Source organism: Emydura macquarii, unplaced genomic scaffold (assembly GCF_026122565.2).
Source record: "Emydura macquarii macquarii isolate MOO-44397 ecotype Brisbane River unplaced genomic scaffold, CSIRO-AGI_Emac_v2 contig_1253, whole genome shotgun sequence".
NCBI classification, from domain to species: domain Eukaryota; kingdom Metazoa; phylum Chordata; order Testudines; family Chelidae; genus Emydura; species Emydura macquarii.
In genome coordinates this window covers 75,176,557-75,192,228 of record NW_027131390.1, presented here as the reverse complement: position 1 = coordinate 75,192,228, position 15,672 = coordinate 75,176,557, and the positions used below count along the sequence as shown (strand labels likewise).

The 15,672-nt window shown below is 39.7% G+C and overlaps 1 long non-coding RNA gene across 1 annotated transcript; it reads right to left on the bottom strand.

The window, feature by feature from the left end:
* Positions 1-3,345: 3,345 nt before the first annotated feature.
* LOC137153656 (uncharacterized) lies at positions 3,346-15,657 on the bottom strand. Its single transcript, XR_010919866.1, has 3 exons — positions 15,329-15,657; positions 11,448-11,499; positions 3,346-3,530 (listed from the first exon to the last, which is right to left on the bottom strand). It is a non-coding gene; the product is annotated as an uncharacterized lncRNA (long non-coding RNA).
* Between the last annotated feature and the right edge of the window lie 15 nt (positions 15,658-15,672).

Below are 15,672 nucleotides of genomic sequence, written 5' to 3'. Positions count from 1 at the left end.
GTCCACATGAAGCTTAGAGCAAGCCAACTAATTGTGAAGTGCTGTTACCTCTGTTGCAAGGAGGATTACCTACTTCAACCTAAGATATCAAATAAATCACTTTGAAAGCAGGCTTTGTGTGGACACAAGGCACTACTAACTACAGTTAGTGTGATGTAACATTCCTGTACAGACAAGGCCTGAGTCACTAAAATGTGCATCTGTGACAATGAGTAAATGTGTACTGAGCAAGTTGTTATTTTTACTAAGTGTCTATTTGCAGAACCACACTTTAATGACACTTCATTTTCTTTAGCTTTCCTTTTTGCTCTTTTCCTTTCTTTTTAATGTGTCTATTAAGTATTTTGCTGATGTAAACCCAAGAAGTCGTACAGAGAAATAAAGCTCAATTGGGGGTCAGGGTGTTAGTTCTGGAAGACTTAATTTACATAAATTATCATCTCACCCAGTGCATGTCTGCACAGTGTTTCATAGTGTATTGTTTGGAATTTGTTCCATTTTTGGAAGTGATAATGGTGCACATAAATGTATTTATAATAGGGAGAGAAACTGTAAAAGGGTATGACAAAGACTGTGATTGGGTAGTGAAGCAAATTCAACAAGAGGTTCAGAGAAGCAGGCCAGGGATCTTGTTTTTAATTTCAGACAGATCCTGGACTCTTTGAGGAGTGGGACCGGATGTGGTAACAATTCAGCAGATTTTGTAGGATCAGAGTTGGCAGAAACCAAGCTGCTGGAGATGACTTTGCAGAACCAGAACCTGGCAGTAGCAGGCCAGAAGGAGCTGAATTCACAGAACCTGACCTGGCAGCAGCAGATCAGAGTGGGAATTAATGGGGTGGACTTCACTGGAATACAGCCTGAGGGCTGAGGAGAGCTGCCTCCTGGCACTCACTTGAGTCTAACGTGGGTGGCGGACAGTATTGTAAATAAGAGTTCTGGGTTCCAACAGGCCAGTCAATTAATAATAGACTCATTAGGTCAGCCATATCCCTGTTTGAGTTTTACTAATTTCTTGTTTTTTAAATGTAAAACAGAGGTTTATTTTGTTTTCCCAGATAAAAGGTACTTGTGGTTTCATAGTCCCAAGGACTCATTAGTGCTTGAGTGGGGAAGATGCACGTTGTAAGGTTACCAGGGGATTTAAACTTTAAGTTCCTAAAATCCAGGAGTGGATGAGATTTCGGGATTTTGGGGGGGGGGGGGGGAGAGAGTCTTGAGTCAAAAATGGTTGATGTGGTAGAGCATTTTGTTATTGTTTTAATCTAATTTTGTACAGCATCTTAGGATCATATGGGTCTATTGTACAAGCCCCTTGGAAACAAACTGCTAGAAATATAGGGCAGGGCTGTGGGGATGGTTTAGTGCAAGGCAATTTCTCTTTTATCCAAGGGTGATTTGAAGCCCTCATAGCAAAAATAAACAACTCAGTGCCTGATCCTGTGAGGTGATGAGTGCTGTCAATTACATTTTAAAATGATAGGAGCTGAGGGAACTCAGCACCTCACAGGTTCAGGCTTTAGACAATAAAATGTTAACTCAGTTGAGGTCAATGAAGTTTAGACTGGTATAAAATAATGCAAGTGAGAGCAGAATCTCTACCTTTAGACTGGTCAATACAGAGGAGAAAGTGCAATCACAGAGCATGAAGAGTTCTGACCCCCCTCCCCCAAGCTCCTAAACAAGGTAATGAAACTGGTGGTACAGTGAGATTAAACTGTAGAGGCAATAGAAAATTTCAACTGGGCTAGAAATCTTAAAATATAAGGGATCCCTGAAGTTGTAAGAAACAAAGGAACTGCCATATTGGATCAGACCCATGGTTAATATAGTACAGTGTGCTGTCTCCAGATAGTGGCCAGCAGCAGATATTGCAGGCAAAAGTGTAAGAAGCCCACAGCAGGCAGTTGCATTCTACTCCACGAAAGTCTCATCCTAAACACTGGCAGTTACCATGATTAAAGCCCCTGAAACATGATATTTTATCTCCCTTCCAATACTTATTTTGTTAATAATTAACTATTATAACACTGGATACAATTTACAATTTTAGTAATGGACAATGGCTAATCACCAAAGAGTATTCTGTTTATGTAAGGCGGTGCTATCATAAACCCAGTAAGGAACAATGCAAAAAGAAGACTGGAAATACTATGATTCCAGTATTGTCAGACCCCGAAGACAGGAAAAAGGTTTCTGGCCATATCCTAGACAAGCAATCTCAAAGATGATGGATTCAAACATCTCACTTTTCCTAAGCTTAGTCAAGGCCACACAACTGACTCTAAAAGCTCTTCCATCAACCAAACCTTCCTGGTAAAGGGCACTGACAACAATCCTGTATCCTGCAATGCTTCAAAAGGCATTTAACATCCATGCCAAAGCAGCACTTGTCACAAGCACTAAATTCAATTTAAAATATTAAAGAAAACACACTAATAAAAATAATGATCATAATTACTTAATCACTGCAGTCATCCTTGTAGAGTGCATGTAGTATTTAAATAAAGTAAACAGGATTGAACTGCCTAAATTCAGATACAGATGTCTGTCTCCATCTGTTGTCTCTTGTCAGACTGTAAACTTTTGGCACACTGTATTTTTGTTCCGTGTTTATACAGTACTTAGCCCAATGGGGTCCTACTCCATGACTATGGCTCCCTACTTGCTATGATGAAAAATAAAAAAATTCTTTCCACTGACTTCAATTGGCTTTGGATGAGGCCCCCATGCTTGGAACTGCTATTGAGTTTAATGGGAGTTTATTCCTAAAAGACTTCCGGGATTGGGCCATAAGTGAGTACAATGAAAGTAAAAATGCCTGTATGTGATTTCCCAGGCAGAAATACAAATATAGTAGAACCCCATTTATCCAGCTCTCCATATTAACTGAACAATCAGCACACACAGGCCCAGAAGTGGGTGATCTCTCCAGATGCCACTAGATGGCGCAGCATCCCTGAGCTTTCTCATTCTTTGGATTATCTGATCTGGCACAAGTCCCAAAGAGATCTGATAACCCCGGTTCTACTGTACCCCTGCTTTGCTTGGTATAAAGACCTTTTTGCTGAGATGATCTTTCATTCACACATTACTCAACTACGATTACAATGTTACCCACACCCAGCCATTTGTTATAAGAAACAAAAATGAAATGAAAAACCCTAGATGTTTCATTGGGTCAGAAAGCACTGGAAATGATATGTTGTGACTCATTACCATTTTACTGGGAATACATATAGTCTAAACATGCAGTTTCTTCTCTTGATATATAATCAACTCACATAAGATTTGATTAAAAAAGACTTAGCTAATTAGTTTTCATCATCTTCAACTTAAGTTTACATTTCTTAACTCCTGTTGCAGATTTCATGTTGGTTTTTTTCATTAAAGGTTGTCAAAACCACTTTGCCCTGTCTTTTCTGAACTCGTCTGCATAATTCTGTTCTTCTGCTTTAAATGGATCTTCCATCAAAGGCCTGGTTCATCCAGAAGCTCCATATAGGCTTGTCCAGACACAGAAGTAGTTCCTGACAAAGTTAAGTTCATCCAATAAAAGGTATTACCTCACCCACCTTGTCACTACAGTTAAACTGACAATCATTAAACCAGTTGAAGTGAATCTACAGTAAGTATCTGCACCATGAAGTAAGGCAATAGCAAAAGAATTATGTTTTAAAAAAATCAAAGAAAGAGAGTCAAAGGAAGTACTGTGAGTGGATAAATAAAGATACAAAGACATCAGAAATATACAGGCATATTAGAAGAATGAATGGAATTCAAACTAACGGATAATGGAAAAGATGAATGATTTCGACCCAAAGAACTCACCATCTAAGTAAATGCGTATACGTACAATCTTTTCAGTGTTCCCTTGGACCAATGGTTCTCAACCGATTGACTATATCCAGCTCTCTACATGTTATGTGGGCCACATCCACACAATATATATACAACCTGTATAGCTCTGATGATGTCATATAGGCTGCAGATGTGTGCTGATTGGGCCGCAAGCAGCCCATGGACAGCAGGTTGAAAACCACTGCCTTGGGCAGTTCTTTCTCCTCCCACTTCACCATGCTCATAAAAGGATATAGGACTCTTCTCTCTCAACACTTTATCCCTGGGTAAACTCACTTACTTAGCTTCAACTAACACCACAGTGCTCCAATCTCTCTTTCACACTTGTCCTGTTGTGACACGCTGCACCCCCCATGATCTTCCTTATAGTGTAACTGTGTATCATTTATGTTCGTCCTTATAGTGTAATTGGGCAGTGCTTAATGCAAAGTATGTCATGTAAGATGTTTTTGAAATGTTCATGGCATACTGAACGTTTTTTATTATATTTGTTGCAATGTCATGTGTATGGTTATAAGGCTTCGCTATGTAATACTCCCAAATGTGTGTCTCATGGCTTGAGACACATCTAGGCAAAAATCTACAGAGCTGAGGAGCAATTCGGACCTCATTAGGACTTGTATAGAACGACCCAGCTCAGCATTCCAGGAACAAAGGACTGGCTCAGATGTCAACAAACAAATCCACAAATGACCACAGTGACTCACGGCATGGAGGGAAACTATACACGGACACGGTTTGTCACCTGACCCTGAAGTGGGGGTGTGACACACTGTACCCCACATACACCCTTATGGTGTGATTTGTGTATCATTCATTTTCACCCTTACAGTGCAACTGTGTATGGTCTGATGCAAAGTATGCCATGTAAGGTGTTTGTGGAATGTTCATAACATACTGAACATTATTGTTATGGTAGCATGTTTCCTGCAATGTCATACATATGTGCAGATATGAAACTCTGCTAGGTCATATCCCCAAATATGTGTCTCACATGGCTTGAATAGATGCAGACAAACACAAAGCTGAAGGTACATGCCCCACAGAGGCATGCATATAGAAACAATGGACTGGCCTAAGCACCTTTGAGCAGGACTGGATTCCTCACAAATAAGGATAATCCTTCATTTAATGTTTGCCGCCGTCAGATCGATTTTTCCGATTCAATTGAGCGGCAGGTAAGCAGAGCTGCCAAGCACTTCTTGACAGTCTGCCTATCCCACCATGGGGCCTCAGAGCCTGGCCAGGAAGGGTGCCAGGGCCAGGCCTCAGCCCCCTGCCCTTGTGAAGGGGAGAGGCCTACAGAGAGGCTCTGCATCAGCCACTCCCTGTCACGATGGCAGGGCATGACACTGCCCCCCACTTCGAGTGTGAGGTTGCAGGTACCCCCTCCAGCACCGCACCAAATACCCCTTCCTAGTATACATGCACCCATCCAGCACCCCCCAAATACCCACTCGCACCCCCCAAATACGCCCTCCCAGTACACACACTCCCCTCCCTAGCACCCCCAAATACCTTCTCCAGAAGCCCTCAACTGTACCCTTCCTCCAGTTCTCCCCTATCCCTGGCAATGTTCTCTATTTGGGAACTTGAAATGTGGTAACCCTAGCCAAAAGGACTATGTAAACTCATCTAAGCCAAAAGGAGTTTTTCCTGAGGGTTTTTTTTTTTTTTTTTTTTTTGCCGGGGGGGTGGGGGCGGGGGCGGCGGCGTGTGGCATGGGAGGGAGTATGTGTGAAGGCAGAACAGACCAAAAAAACAAGGAAAGACTTAGAGTGAAAGAGAGAATGCAAATGCACGCCTGAAGGAGCTGCTAAAAGCCGGTGGCTGACCCTGGAAGAAACCTGGGGATAGGTTTTTGGGTCAGGGTACAGGCTGAAAAGAATGTTCTTGTTGCTGCAAGCAAAAAAAAGCTGTTTCCTGTTATTTGATTCCTTCTGCATTCAGAGACACAGACTTTGTACATTCTTTATAGATATACAAACCTGCATCAAAGAAATACCTGACTGTGACCAATTTCTCCTACCAACTGGAATAACCTATTAGGCCCCAAATTTTTGCCTAGCCCCTCAGGTCAAAAGGGGCAACATTATATATTATGGTCTGCAATCAGTCTTCATAGGGTGCTTCTCTTTCTTAAGTCAATAAGACTATTTCTGAGAATAAGGTGAGCAGGATGCTGTGCATGAATTCCACGTACTGTTTTTAAGAGTTTCAATATTCTGAATAATTATTTATAGGACAATACCTCTACTGGTGGAGAACTGAGGAAAATGTTATCAACTATACAATTATATGAAGAATACCTGATTATATTTTTTCTATTAAAGAAGTGCAATTGAATATTGCCTAATTGGCTATAGAGGGAATAGTTGCACTGAAATTGGCAGTCATTTTATAGTTAAAGCCACAATTCAAATAGGGGTAGTAGCACTAATACTCAAAATTAATTTAGATGAAACATTAAGATAATTTCTTCTAAAAATTCACTATGTTATACTCAACACAGTAAAGGATCAATTTAATCTAAAGGTGAGTAGAGTATATATCACATCATCGGCTCCAAAGAAGTGACCTCCTTGATTCAAATGCAAAATGCCTATTCCCGTTGCAGATGAAATTCACTAGGACAAAATGTTCAATAGAAAGATTACATTTCCAGTGGTGCAGAAAGATATTTGCCAGTATCTCATTATGGCTTTGATACAAACATTCTGGATTTCAATCAGCATCGAGATAGAATGGCAATAACCCAGTAGTAAGACTCTACCAAAGCTTTGTTTCCTGCAGCATTATTCAGTGTTTTTTTTTTTATCTACAATAAAATCTTGAAAGATTTCCAAGAGGAAAGAAATAGAAGGAAATAACCTTCTAGTCATTTTAATGTCAGATATATGATGCATTTAGTGATGTCTGCCTGATAACTTTGCACCGGGAGGAGAAGGTGACATCATTTACATTTTTCCAGCATAAATGAAAAGCATTGAATTCCTTGAACTGTAAGTGTCCCATCAATTCTTCTACCCTCACTGCTCCACCTCCTTTCATTAACATAGCATACCCACTCTATCTGATGCATTTGATCCTTTCCTAAGAGAAGTAATTTGCCTTCTTAATGGAAATGTATGAAATTTGCTTTAACAGATTTTACGAGTTTAAACTAAAGGTCCACAGAACATTTTCATCCTGAAAGAGTTAACCTTTTAGCCATAGGAGACATGACAAATATCAGTCATTTAAAAGGTTTACTTCTAAATATTATTTTTAATTATGAGAGGTAATGTGATCTTGTGGTTAGACCATGGAACCTGAGTCTTGGGTTCTACTTTTGGCTCTACCTCTTGAATGGCTCTTTGACGTTTGGCAAGTCAGTTAACTCCTTTGTGTCTAAGTTGTCCCATCTATAAAACTGAGGCTAATACTTGTCATATTTACTTCACAGGGATGTTGTAAGGCTTACTCCATTAGCTTACTAAAAATGCTATGGGGTGGGATCCTGGAATAGAAAGTTATATTAATTTATTTATTTCTCTGTTAAGGAGAGCACTTATGCTGTATGCAGCATGGATCCAATTTTAATAACCATAATAATGTTTTATGTTTAATGTATATAGTGCCTTCCATTCAAAGAGCTCAATGTGTTTTACCAATATTAATGAATATTCATATTCATTTCTCATCTGTGACATAATATTATTATTCCCATTTTAAGGAAAACAAAGGCAGAGACAATAAAAACCTGATCCTGCTCGTACAGAAATCACTTGCAAAACTTCCTTTGATATCAGTGTGAGGAGGATCAGGTCCTAACTCACTTGCCCCAAAAAAGGAAACAGGATAACTGTATTAGAAATAGGGGGAAATAATCCAGTTCATCTGATTTTCTGATCTGTGTACTAATCACAAGACCATCTTCCCTCCCATGGAAGGGAACATTCAATTTACCAACAATCACAGAATGTTATAGACTAATAATAATTATTGATTTGTAGAGCTCCATTTTTGTTACACCCTTATCTTGGATTTTGAAACATTAGTGATTACAAATATATCACAATAACTGACCAAAAACTGCCCTTTGATATATGCAATGTAGGTTTACATACATGGGGATTCTTTCCTCATCACTAAGGTGAAGAACAGCTATAATATACAACTGTTTCATTTTGAGTGGAAATGGAGGACAATTTATCCTAAAACTAGATAGGTGAGCTATTTAAATATTGCTACCTCCAGTAGCCTAAACACCTCGACAGCTTTAGCTAGATTTTGATCCCACATACACATCTGAAAATCTATGCTAGATTTTGATATCACTAGCATCCAGTGTTAACAAAAAGAAAAATTCTCTTTCAACTTCTGACTATATGGTTATACCAGTTTTGATGTAATATCCATGGCCCCTGCTCTACATGGGTTCTGCATACTAAACATTCACTTTAACCTCTACAGATAGGTAGGCAAGCATTTAAAAAACAACAGCACTTTGATTCTGGGAAATTCTTTGAAGAGATTCTACTTCCTTGGAATTCATGGATTTTCCTCATACTTTAATATCTGTTGTCCCAGATATACTATTAACTGAGACTCAAACAAAGCTCCCCCATACTTACTACATTTCAGGCAATTGAAACAGTGACAACATTAATTTGTTTCTTACCAGAAGATGGCTCCTTAACAACACCATTCCCTCAAAAACCACAATGAAAATTATTGAAAAAAAAAAAGCATAAATGTCTCTTATGTAAAGCCTGTCAATCTTTTATCATGTTGTATACTTAGATTACATCAAAGGACATAAGTTATGCTGAAAGCTCACTAAGGCCTGGTCTAAACCTAAACTTAGTTTGACCTGGCTACATTGCTCAGGGGTATGAAAAATTCACACCCCTGAGAAACACAGTTAAGCTGCCCTTATACGCCCCAGAATACACACCACTAGGTCAATGGAAGAATTCTTCCATTGATCTAGCTACCACCTCTTGGAGCGCTGGATTTACCACTGTGGTGGAAAAACCCCTTCCATCATGATAGCAAGTGTCTACCCTACAGTGGCACAGCTGCAGCACCACAGTTGTGCTCTGTAAGGCTGGTAGTGTAGAGATACCCTAAAATATGGAATCTTCATCATGAATAAAATAATGTATAAAAAACCACCTCTCCCTTTTCGCAAATGCACTCATAAAATATAAGTAAAAAACACTGAAACTCAAACAAATGATGTCCCTAAAATGAAAAGAGTGATATAACACTTGAATGAAAAGAGTGATATAAACAACATAATAGGTACAGAGCTTGAGTTTGGGTTAGGGGCCAGGAATGTTTTTGCTTTAACAACTTAAACCAGGATGCAGCTCTTCACCTACATTTGGGTCACTTTTAACCTCAATTTTTTTTCTATAATTTATGGTAAAAGTGAATTTGGACTAAAGTGAACCATATAATTACAGAACACATAAAACAAATGTATTTCATTTCTGATTAACTTAGAATATTTGTTTGCACTTCTTTCATCTTCTCATATCTTGGGGCAAATTCAGCCCAGATGTGAGCAGGCATAATTTACACTGAAGCCAACAGAAGTTGACCCCATCTATGCCAGGACAGAATTTGGTACCGTATTATCCCTGGAGCAAAATACATTTGCAACCAAAGCCTTGTACTCATGCTATTATTAGTAGGGTCTCTCCAGAAAGACCTAGATAGCTATCTATCAATATTCTGACATTTCGCATCAATGTACATATCCAAATGGAGTGGTAGTAACACTGGGCTGCTACCTCAAGGCTGTTCAACAGGACTCTGATTTTCCTAATTGTAGGGATTTTATTTGATAGCTCAATAATGAAATTTATTGAGTTTGCTCATCTCTAATGATGGCTCTCTGTTCTGATCAAACTGAGACTGGATATGACTGCAATGCTGTCGAATTCTCATTTCAGATGGTTGCACTAAAAATCAAAGCATCTGAAATTCTTTAGTTTCTGGGGAAAATTCATACCCTGAACAGACAACTTAATAATGAGATCGCAGAAGTCTCCTTAAACATCAGGGTAATTCCTTTATCATTTCTTCTTGTGCTAATGTGAATCACACAACATAAACTCAAAACACTGCTCCACATTGTGCTCTCCCAGAGACATGTAGAAAAGGACCCCCTGAGTGCAGCAGAAATGGGCTCAGCCACCTCTGCAGCAATGCTCCACCTCTTCTCAGACTTGAAGAGCCCTCTTGGGGTGTCCAGGTGCTAGTAGAAAATGGGACAGGATGGTGGTGTGCACATTATCTCCATTCTGATCCTGAGGAGAATGCCATGAGGAGATAATAAAACCTCAGTTCCTAGGAGACAAATATAGCCAAGGAACCGCACCATCAAGAAGCCTGGCAGGGACTACAACTGGTATGAAGGCACAAGACCATCCATGCATTCCTTGTACATATGAGTTGTGTTGATTAAGATTCTCGGATGAAAGGCAGTATATAAATGCAAAGAATTATTATTAGAGCCTTATATTTTATTGCTCTTTGTCATGTTTATTACTTGTCTTCAGCATACTGACCTTTTTCTATAACCAGAAAGGCTTAAAACCTACCTAGGATTATAAACATTTGCATAGTTCCATTGTTTGTCTTCTTAAGATTAATTATTTTCTTTTATGTAATCTTTGTTTTTTTCTGAAGTCATAAAACATTTTAGCAACTGCCAGTTACTAAAATGCCAAATAATGGTAAATAATACTGCTAATAACACTAAGCACTTATAATTGCAAAGCACTGAACAAACCATAATTAATCTTCACAAAATCTCAGCAAAGAACATATTTTATCATACAACTTAAAAACAAATGTAAAAAATAAATACATGACTGAAAAATTAGATGCTTCATCTCTCCAGACTTATGCTATTAATCCTTTTAATTAACAAAATGTATATAATACAATTAAAAGGAATTCCTATAGCATCTATTAACAAACAGTCAGTCACATTTTTCCTTTAGTGCATACACATAACCCCTTTCAGAGTTAATGGGAGTTAGGTGCACAAATTGATAGCAGAATATACCACAGTCCATAGTATATCTGAAAATGGTTCCTTGTGTGATGATCTTTTGACTGTGTTTTCATTCTGTTTTTTAAAACCATTATAACTAGCACAAGTTTGGGTGCATTATAGGGACCTTTAAGAAGCCTTCATTATCTCCTCTCTTCTTAACCACATAATATGAAAAAAATGACAGTACAGTACATACACCACATTGAGGAAAAGGAACTTACCTTGAATTTTTTAACTGGTATATCTATTTTCTATAATGCTCAGTGGTTAATTGGTCTTAAGTGCTAGCCCATTCACTAGTTTATGTGTTTTGTGCCAAAGGTTATAAGATTGCAAAAGTGTACTCATCTCTAAAGGGATTCATAATTCACCATCACCTTATTTTGTATGTGTATCAAGCAGAGGAAATAACAGGGAAAAAAACCCTGTGTTAATAGTGTAGAAAATCTTCCAAAGGGAAAAACACAGCCTAGAACAATAATAAGGATAACAGAAAAGTAACACTATCATATTATGAGAAAAGACTTGCCTGTCAGTTCACGCACTTCACAGAGCTCACAAACTGTATTTGAGGAGACTTCCTGAAATGCAAGGAGAATGAGACAATTAAAATGATTACTTAAATTAGCAAAATCTGAACCAGGTTTACAATGGCTCAAAGAAAAGAAGCTTCAGGATTTACTATTGCCTAAAAATACAATAAAAGCTTGACTAAAAAAATATTCCTGCAAGGTGATGATAGATACAGAATGTTCCCATACAGCTGTAGAGTGATCAGCCCAGATGCCCAGGTGTGGCCCAGCAGTGCTAAGCATAGAACCTGAGGTGTGGGTTGGACAAAGGAAGCTAAAAGCCACCTTTACATTTCTCCAGTCCTAGGAGAAGGCAGGGCCAACTGTATTCCCGTCATAAATTAGAGCAGCTTCAATCTAATTTACATAGGGTTGGAGACAGAGGCTTTTTACACAGCTGGGGATCACTGTAGTGCAAGATGCTGCAACAACAGGATAAGCTTAAAGATAGCTATGCTGGCTCCATGCCAGCCAGTGTTTCCCCTATGCAAAAGGAATTCCCAGATGCCCTGTTAAGCAGCTTTATTTCAGGAACAGTGACAGTGAAGTAAGGAAAATTATAGATTTATGGTGGTGCTGGATTTGCCCTGTATCTGAATTAACATTCTGTAGATGTTTGTACATCACTGCCAATCTTCCCCAAATAAAACTATTTTAAAACTAATCAGCAAAAGTGGTGTGGAGAAAGAAGGAAGATAATGTTTCATAGCATTAGAATCTTTAGCTATTGTACATACTATTTTTAAATGTAAAGCTAATTTTTAAAAATGGCCTTCAGTAAGTACAATAACTATGCTCAGGACTAAGAAATATGATCCAGTGTTAAAGAATTTAAAAAAAAAATTAGCCAAATGTCTCATGATTTTTTTAACCTGTTCATATGACAATCTATTCTTTGGACTTTCATTACAAAGGTGAATATATTTTTCTCTGTACAGAGTCTTGTAAATCAAGTATTATTTGACTTCTGTAGTCTGTCTTTTGAAAGAATTTGTAAATATTTCAAAATCTTACAAAAAATTTAACATGACTTTTTAATTAATATCAAAATACTGAGGAAAAAAGAAGTAGAAAATATCAAAATATAGAACATTAAAGAAATAAAATAAAAATCTAGTACATTCCTGTTTTCAGGCACACTCAAAATTTCAGATGACGTATTGCACTTAGAATATCCTAGCAATGAAATTCAAACACAGACAGATGTTTGTGGAAGTTCATTGTCGTCGCCTTCACATTTTCATCTGTAAAAGGGAGGTACAGCCCCTTTTCTTGCACATCATGTACTCTCTTCTGACACTTTCATTGAGAAGCATTTATATCCTCCCTTGAACAGTAACACCCTTACTCTTATGAATAATACCAGGAGTACTATTTAATGAGTAGAAGCAGTAAGGACACAAAACATCTTTTCTAACTCCCCCTAAACCTATTCTAAGGCAATGGTTCAATACTGACTCACGGAACAGACAAACTACTGAATAATCAACACTGCTTTTTCAGCTTCCTGAGTTTTCCTTGGAAACATCTCAGCCATGTAGTAACCTGTTTAGTTTATGATATATGATAAAAATCACAGCCTAAAGTGGCATGAATGTAGGCTTGAGACTACATTTCCTGAGAATAAAAGCAAGCCAAACAGGAGACACTGGAGCAGATCCTCAGCAGACATAAATTGGCATAATTCCATTGACATCTAAAGGACTATGCCAATTTACTCCACCTGAGGATCAGGACCCTGACACTCAGACCTCAGGGGTTCAGGAGCCAAATTAGCAATCAACATTACCCAAAATTGCCACAGTAGGGTGAATTCATTATTTCATTTATTATAGTTCTACATATTCATATTTAAACAATATGATGGAGAAATATTTAGTTTATATATATTATTCTCACAGCAAAATGATTGACCGAGTATTATTATTTTATCAACTACAACTGGTTAATAACATCCTGATTGGTTAATAATTAAATCAATTGGTGTTTTAATAACATATGCTGCAAAGAGCCACAGGAGACACATTAAAGAGCCATTTTCAGCTAAGCTTCAAGCCTCAGTCTGAATATCACTGTTACACAGATTCAATCCTACAAGGTGTTGTGCACTCTGGCCCTGATCTAGCAAAACACATAGGCATGTGCTTAAAATTAAGCAGATGAGTGTTCTACATTAATAACATGCTTAAAGTGTGTGCTTAAGTGATTTGCTGAGGATCACACTGATCACAGTTTTGAAGGATCAAGCCCTATATTGAGAGTTACATAGTATGCCTATGGCTTTGGCTTAACAGGCAAATCTTCATAAGGGTTGCCCAGTGGACAAGCAGGAACCCCTTAGATCTTTTGGAATATATGTCTTAACCTTACTAACCTACTACCTATATTATTAACCTGGGATTGCTTTGTGTGTAACTTCATTGCTAGCTTGGTGCTTGAATCAAAGTGGATTGTTCGTGATTAACTTCACTCCAGCCTGACACTCACATTGAAGCAGTTTGTGTGCAACATCACTTTATCTTAATACTTGCATCAAAGTGATTTGTATGCATGTCATCCAGTTTGACACTCATACTGAAGCAGTTTATTTGTGTGTAACTTCACTTCTGGTTTGGCACTCATGTCAAAGCAGGTTTTTTGTGCATAACTTCATCCCTAGTTTGGCACTTGCATTTAAGTAATTTTTAATCTAATTTCACTTATATCCTGATGCTCCTGCAGAACCTAGCAGAACCAGCTAGTTTGTAACTTCAACTTGCTTGCTACTCGCATTGAAGCGACTTGTGTGGAACTTCACCCCAGCTTGGAGCTCACATGGATGCATTCTATGCATCTTCACCCAGTTTACTACTTGCATTGAAACAGCTTGTTGTGTAACTTCACCCAGCTTGGCCCTCACACTGAAGCAGTTAGTTTGTGTGTAACTTTGTGTGTAACTTGGCTTGGCACTGCATTTAAGGGGCTTTGGTATAGGTCGACCAGATTTCCCAAAGGGAAAAACAGGACACCACATGGGGCTCACCCGTGCTGCCTTCCCCTACTCAGGTGGGGCTCACCCAAGCCATGTTGTTCCCTCCCCTGCACAGAGCTGGCCTTAGGCCCTCATCCTCATGGAAGGCTGCTGGCCTGAGCCACTTGCCCAAGGCCTCATCCAGAGAGTGGGTCTGTGCTGGTCACCTAAGCCTCCCCCTTGCAAAGCTAACTGGAGCTACCTGGCGTTACTGCTCACCAGAGCACTGCCATGCAGGTCTGGCATTGCCGCTCCCCTCCCCTGAACATTCCTCCACGCCCCCCTTTTTTGTCCCATCTGTTTGGCAAGAGCAGTTTTGCTCTTGCAGTTTTGCCAAAGAAGTCCGGACATCCGGGAGAGGGCTTAAAAAAGGCACTGTCCAAGCCAAAACAGGACGTATTGTCACCCTACCTTGGTATCATCCTGCACAAAACAGTGAAATTCCTAAGAGCCTGGTTAAAATTGCTCCTTCATGGACCCAGTGACATTATGGTCCCATCACTAGTAGCCATGTTAGTTAGTGAAGGTGGCAGCATGTGAACAAAGGGTGGGTTATGGAGGCAGTGTCCCTACTTGCATCCCTAGCCAGAACCAAGTGGAAATGCCTCTCCCTGTCCCTACTAGCTCATCTCAGCATGGCTGTGACAGGGCTGGGAGCTCTTGGGTCTCAGCAGTGCCCATGTCCCCACACCTGTCTGTAAAGGGCCCAGCCGTGAACACACGCAGGGAGCCATCTCCATGGCTATCCTCCCCTCTCTGTCTCTCTCTGGTGAGCAGGACCTCACCCACAGCATCCCACATTGCGGCCCGCAACTGCTTCTTCCTCACCTCGATATGCCGATGTGGCCGATGGAAACTACACTTCCCTGCATGCACTGCTCCTCGCGACCTCAGCCCGAGACGATAGCTCCCAGAATGCATTGCTCCGTTCCGCCGGCGGCGGCGGCCTGGTCGCGTTACCTACTGGGAAGTGTTAGCCCGCTGGGCCGCGTTGCATGTTGGGACTTGTGGTCTCCTCGGCTATAGTGCCGTACTTGAAGACTATGTGGGCGATGTCGGGTTTATTTTATGCCATTTGGGTGCCGGGCTCAGGCTCCTAGCATCTACCCTCACTTCGAGCGCGGGAGCCCAGCCCCACGGGCGGTGCCGGCGGCTCTTTGCCCACAGTTCTA